The sequence below is a fragment of the Rattus norvegicus genome, chromosome 14 (genome assembly GCF_021556685.1).
Source record: "Rattus norvegicus strain SHRSP/BbbUtx chromosome 14, alternate assembly SHRSP_T2T, whole genome shotgun sequence".
In the NCBI taxonomy this organism is placed as follows: Eukaryota; Metazoa; Chordata; class Mammalia; order Rodentia; family Muridae; genus Rattus; species Rattus norvegicus.
The window spans coordinates 36,355,489-36,362,520 of NC_141547.1; the positions used below are offsets into that span (position 1 = coordinate 36,355,489).

At 40.7% G+C, this 7,032-nt stretch overlaps 1 protein-coding gene across 1 annotated transcript in view; it reads right to left on the reverse strand.

The window, feature by feature from the left end:
• Atp10d (ATPase phospholipid transporting 10D (putative)) overlaps window positions 1–7,032 on the reverse strand; it is a 112,234-nt gene that overhangs the window by 94,255 nt on the left and 10,947 nt on the right. The window lies entirely within an intron of this gene.

Below are 7,032 nucleotides of genomic sequence, written 5' to 3' on the forward strand. Positions count from 1 at the left end.
TCAGATTCGGCCCCCTGCCCTCCCTGCCTTCACTGCCACTGGCAGGGATACAGCCTGAGCAGAGAAGCCTTTTGGGGAGGGTGCATACCAGGACAGCTCAGGCATACCGCTGGCTTTTGCAGACTGTTTGGATTACTTAAATCAGTGGTTCTAACTTGCTACACGAAAGAGCTGATGAAAGAGTTGGATGCCAAGGCCCCACCCAGGCTGACTGGAGCAGAATCCCCGCAGAGCTGAGAGCAGGGGCCCTAGAAGTGCTTTCGGTCTGACTTTTTGTTAAAGCTCTACTGGCTTTCTTATTTACTTCCAAGATTGTGAGAACCACCCAAATGGTTAGAGGAAAATCCGAATTACATTCCAAAGTCCAAAGACGCAGTTGCTGAACAACGGGAAACGAACACCACGTACTCTTAGACATTCTGTGTAGCGTTTGCACATTTCAATATAAGTACGGGAAGGTAGGCTGCAAAATAGAAGTCAGAGCTGCTCACTCAGGGCGGGAAAGGAGTGACTGGGAACACTAACTTTCCATTGCGATGTGTCATGTGATCGATTGTCAGAAGGAATTGGTTTCCTTTCTGTAGTTTAAGCAAGCATAACCAAACACATAAAGTAGATACTTCCAAGTAAAGACTGTTGTAAACGATCACTGTTAATGTGGATCTTCCGTTGTTCGATAGGTTGTGTTCTGTTTCATAATTTGAGTTACAAGGGGTTTGGTTGTCATTGTTATTTTATTATTTGTTATTTTATTATTTCTTAAATACTTTTCTGAGTATTTGTAGCTTCTCACCTGACCATTTCCATGCTTAAAGAAATATGTAAAATTCTCCATTTAAATTATTCGTTATTTAAATGTATTAACTTACCCAGTTATTACTGAAAATGTTTACTCTCTTATGGTTTCAATAGCATGTTAATTTTTAGTGTGTTTCTCGTGAAGACTTGAAAAACTAGTGTTCCCAAATACAAGTGTAAGAAAATCCCATCCTCCCCAGATGGGAAATTATTTAAACTCTAAATGCTAACAGCTTGAGAATGAATTGTTGATGAGAAGTCTATGGCACGGTAGTTTGTTATGTAGGTCTGACTTGAATGTAGATCTTGGTTATGAAAGGCTTTCCCTAAATGAGCACTGAGTACCATTAACAAATGGATCCAGGCAGTGTTTTCATGCTTACATGAAGGTGCTTTTGCTTTAAAGTAATACCTATCAGGGTTTGTGAGATGGCTCAGGGGTTAAGAGCACTGACTGCTCTTCCAGAGGTCCTGAGTTCAAATCCCAGCAACCACATGGTGGCTCACAACCATCTGTAATGGGATCCAGTGACCTCTGGTGTGTCGGAAGACAGCTACACACTGTACTGATATCTAATAAATAATAAATCTTTAAAAAATAATAGCTATCAAGTCACTGGTTCCATTTTCTCTTATTTCCTTGGACATGCTCAAGAATTAATATAGCAGCAATAGACTTAGAATTGTCAGAAAACATTTGAAACCAACTAAACATGTTTTTATTTCCTTCCAAATATTTCACAGGAACTACAGTAGCGCAGGGCTGATTTTCCACATTCATGACGAGGCATGTCTTTCTTCTCTGTCCTTACTGAGAGGGCATGACTCATGCACAAATTGAAACAATTTCCTATTCCAGGTCTAAATAACGTTCAGAGGCAAGGGAAAAGGAGCTCTGGTTGTAATAAGCATAAATAAAGCTTATTTATTATTAAACACGATATATTATATTCCCTACTTATATTTAATAAGCAATCACAGGATCTTTCCTTCTTCATTTTTTAAACTTTGCTGTTTTCCAAGTGCTCATGGATCACTCTCTGGTGTTCTGCACAGTTCTTTTTTTTGTTGGTTTTTTTTTTTTTTTTTTTTTTTTTTTTTGCGGAGCTGGGGACCGAACCCAGGGCCTTGTGCTTGCTAGGCAAGCGCTCTACCACTGAGCTAAATCCCCAGCCCCTCAGTTCTTAATCTCTAGCTACCACTTAATTTAATATGTTCTTGCAGGCCTGGGAGGTTCAATCGGAGATGAGAAACCCAAGGCAGGAGCCTCCTCAAAGTGCCAGAGACAGTGGGCCGTTAAATGGTGTCTTTCTCCCTCATATTTTCAGTGTGTAAATGTAGAACTTTCAGACCTGACCTGCATCCCTTTGGGAGTACAGCAGGGCATCTCCACTGAGCAGAACCCAAAGAAGGAGAGTGGAAACTTTCAGAACTGGACAGAAGTTGGTGGTGCCATTAAAATCAGGGACTAAACCACCAACCAATGAGTACACATGGAGGGATCCATGGTGCTGGCCAGATATGTAGCAGAGGATAGCATTGTCCAGCATAAATAGGAGGAGAAGCCCTTGGTCCTGTGAAAGGCTTGTTTCCCCAGTGTAGAGGAATGCCAGGGCGTTGAGGTGGGAGTGGGTGGGAGGGAGTGGGAGGATCCTCATAGAAGCAGGGGGAGGGGTATGGGAGAGGCGGGAAAGGGGATAACATTTAAAATGTAAATACATAAAATATCCAAGAACAATAAAATTAAAAAGTAAATACTGTTTTAAAATACTACCTCACCGAAGTCAGAATGCCTATCACCAAGAAACCTAAAAACAAACATAGGGGAGGCTGTGGAGACAAAGAAACCCTGGATCATCGTCAGTGGGAGCACTCGTTAGCACAGCCATTGTGGAAATCAGTTTGGAAGTTTCCCAAAGATGTTAAAATAGAAGTACCACATGACCCAGCTATTTCACTCCTGAGTATAAGCCTAGGCAGCTCCAGACACTAATCACAGATATTCTCACCCCCATGTTTATTACTGCATTGTTCATTATGACAAAGAGTTGGAATCAACGTAGTTGTCCAGCAGCAGATGATAATGAAAATTTTAGTGTGTGCGTGTATATGTGAGAGAGAGAGACAGAGACAGAGAGACAGAGAAAGAAAAAGAAGAGAGAGGGAGGGAGAGAGAGAGAGAGAGAGAACTATCACACTCTAAAAGAAAAATAAAATTTCAAGGAAAATAAATGTATGGACTTAGAATATAAATTATGTTATATCTAGCAATAATATATGCATACATGTAAACAAATGTGCATGCAGTTATAGCATAACATGAGCGTAAAGGACAAGAAAAGTTAGATATTAGGGAATAAGGAAGGAGAAATGTGTGTAAAGAGCCTACATTATAAGACAGGGTATAAAGACAACTGTTTTTCTAGTTCTAACTCTGTCGTGGATTTATTTTTTTAACTTTTGATGGTGGATAAGTGTATAAAAATATATTTGACCATGAAAGTATAAAAATCAGTGTGAATTACTACAGCTTTCATTCTGAATTGCTGTTCTATATGTATCGGTACAGAAGTTCATTGAGCCATATAGTCTTTGCATTTGGTTGAGTTTGGTGCGTGGTTTCTTTTTATGTGTAACGTTTTAATAATAAAATATAAACATTTAAAAAATGAAGTTTCAGAATTGTCTTAGTTAGGGTTTCCATGGCTGTGAAGAGACACCACGACCAAGGCAACTCTTATAAAGGACAACATTTAACTAGGGCTGGCTTACAGGTTCAGAGGTTCAGTCCGTTATCATCATGGTGGGAAACATGGCAGCAGGGAAGCAGACATGGTGGTGGAGGAGCTAAGACATCTTGATTCAAAGGCAACCAGGAAAAGACTATCACTGTCCAGATTTGCGCATAGACATGAGACGTCAAAGCCCTGCTTCCCCAGTGGCACAGTTCCTCTAACACGGTCACCCCTCCTCTGGTAAGGCAACACCTCTTAATAGTGCCACCTTCCATGAGCCAAGCATATTCAAATCACGAGACTACAGAGGATTATCAATCAACGTTACCTGTATGTGTGTATTAGGTATATAGTACTCCGCCATCACTGCCAACCGGTTTCCTAGTTCCTTTTTACCTCGGGCTCCCTTTAAATTCCGTAGCTACACACAAGGAAGGAACAGATTTGACTCCACGTCAACTCACCTTCCACATTGCTCTTTTTTTCTGGAAAAAGACAAATCTCAAGCCATAATATTGACCCTAGGTCCGTCAGGCAGCCAGCCCTTGCTGGGCGTCAGGAAAAGACGAAAGGGCTGGAAAGTTATTTCAACTCCGGAGGTTGAGCCCATCACGTGATCTCTTACGCGATTAAGAAAACCACTGTCAACAGGGCTAGAGGAGAATATGTGCCATGGTCCATGAGGGTAGGAAAACTAGTTCATCAGTCTCTGACTTACACAGGGACGATGTGGTCAGAGCAGGTGAGGCTGAGATGGAGAGAGGCACATGTCTCTAGATCGCATGTACTCTCTAACTGAACAGAAGCCACCATGTCAAACACTTCTACCTCGAGAGATTTCAAATGGGATCCAGCCTTCTTGAAGAGACACGCGGCTTTGGGGCAGAGGTGGAATAAGCTGATCTTTGATAGACGATGTTAAAAAATGATGTCCAATAGACACATCCGAACTGATTCCTTGTTGGTGCTATATAATTTATACAAATCAGACCTCCTTGCTGACATGCCAGGGACACTTGTAAGACATCAATATTCAGCTGCCAGGACAGTTACATGGGACCTGGAGTATCTGGAGTATGTCATGGGGAATCACCCCTTGGTACTGATAAGGGGAGCCTAGGTCCCACTTTATCGAAATCCCCAGCAACTCTAGGGAATGTTGTATAGGACTGGGAGGGGAAACCTGTCCCCAAAACTCTATTTTTTTTAAAGATTTATTTATTATATGTAAGTACACTGTAGCTGTCTTCAGACACACCAGAAGAGGGCATCAGATCCCATTACAGATGGTTGTGAGCCACCATGTGGTTGCTGGGAATTGAACTCAGGGCCTCTGGAAGAGCAGTCAGTGCTCTTAGCCACTGAGCCGTCTCTCCAGCCCTCTATTTTTTCATGTATTGGTAATATCTAGCTTTTTCTTATAGCTGATGTTGTCTTTCAAAGAAATCTTAGCCAACTGTGGGGAATTCTGTTTAGAATACACATGGTGCAAATTGGAGCTTTGCATGAAATTTTGAATTGGATTAAAAACCTACTCAAATTAAATTTTTAGTGTTTTAATTAAAAAGATTGTTGTATACAATATATTTTTATCATATCCTTTCTTCTTCCCCAACTCTTCTCAGATTCTCTGAACCTCTTTACCTACCCAACTTCAACTTTGTGTTCTCGTTCTCTCTCTCTCTCTCTCTCCCCCTCTCTCTCAAGATTATAAACAAAAAGCAATACAACAAAAGATACAAAACAAATAAACAAATAAACAAAAAACCCAAAGAGATACCCAGTGACACTGCATTAAAGGAAATGTACTTTCCCGTTTCCAGCAAATATCAATTGCCAGTAGCTTCTTGGTTAGGGGTGGAACTTGGCGTCCATTACCTCTTCTCAGTGCTGGGATTTTGTCAGCTTTTAGCCTATGCAGGTCTTGTACATGCTGCCATAGCTTTAAAAACCAAAACAAACAAAACAAAACAAAAAACAAACAAAAAAACCCAAAAACATCATTCAGGGGAAGCAGTAGCCTACAGGATGGGGGAAAGACCAATTATACATTTGACAGGAGGTTAGTACGTAGAATATACAAAGAAAAAAACAAAACAAAAAAACTAAAGGTGAGGGGAAAAAATAACAGTTAAAATGGTGTACAGAGCTGAACAGAGTTTGAAAAATCGACTAAGAAGCATGTTTTTAAAAAAAATGTTCAACATCCTTTCTCATCAGAAAAATGCAAAACAAACTGTGCCGAGATTTCCACATTATCCCAGTCAAAGTGGCCAAGATAAACAAAACAAATCGCAGTACATGCAGACTGAAAGGAACACATATTCATTGTTTATGGAAGTACAAATTGATAACAGACGCTGTGGAAATCAGTGTGGCAGGTTTTTGGGAAGCTGGTAATATAGTTCTACCTCAAGATCCGGCTAAACCTTTCTTGGTTATACACACAAAGCTGGCACAGAAAGTAACAATTAATATTAAAGGCCTTTTCAAAAGCCACACGGAAGCCTACTACTGTAGAAGCATCCTGAAATATATACACGATAGGAATTTAAATGGAATTTAAATGATAGGAATTTAAATGGAGTTGCTGTATAGTGGGTGAGAGAATGCCTACCGTAACTAGGTAAAGCCTCAGTTTTAGGAATGGAATGGGTTCCATCTTTTGAGTCATTGGTCAACGTGATCCCATACATCCTCTCCCAACCATCACAGACTACAGCCAAACCTACTGGTTGCCCCACAAACAGTGATCCCCTATTGATGAAGATACCACTTTCTTCAGTCATTGAACACAGAAAAGCTGAGCTGGTAGCCAGCTAGAAGCTTCATTTATATCACTAATGTTCGTGGTGCTGAAAGGTACTTTGCACACTACTGAGGGAAAAACGTAATCATCAATATCACCCAGATATCCTATGACAGAAACCTGTCTGCAAGATACACGGACAGAATAGTGACCCAAATGTTATGGGAGCAACCAACCACTTTTTGATTGGAACTAAGGCTCACTCCATGAGATATGCTGCTAAAATCACCAAGAACCTGAGACTGGAAAGCCATTCGCCCTGGGGAAAACCTACTGCTATGATTCTCTTTTAAAAAAAAAAAAACACTTTAGCAATTAAATGACTTCTAATGACATATTGCTGCACTCATAGATCAAAGTATCACTTAACCCTCATTAGAGATGCTTCTTCTTGTCGTAGATGTTAATTAAGACAGAGGCACACAACAGGGCAATGTTCTGGGGGTGAGAAACTTCCAGGGACTTAGTCTTAAACAGGATGTTCTTATCAAACCCCTCCTCCAGCAAGACTCAGAGATCAACTGTGGAAGAAAAACTGAAAGACTGGAGGAGCTAGAAGAGGGTGTTAGCAAGGAGACAGCATCACCCAGATGCAACAGACTGATACGCATAGCTCAGAGAATGTTTCAGTGTTTAAAAGACTTATTTTATTATTTAAATTGTGGAGAGGGAGGGGAGAGGGAGAGGAAG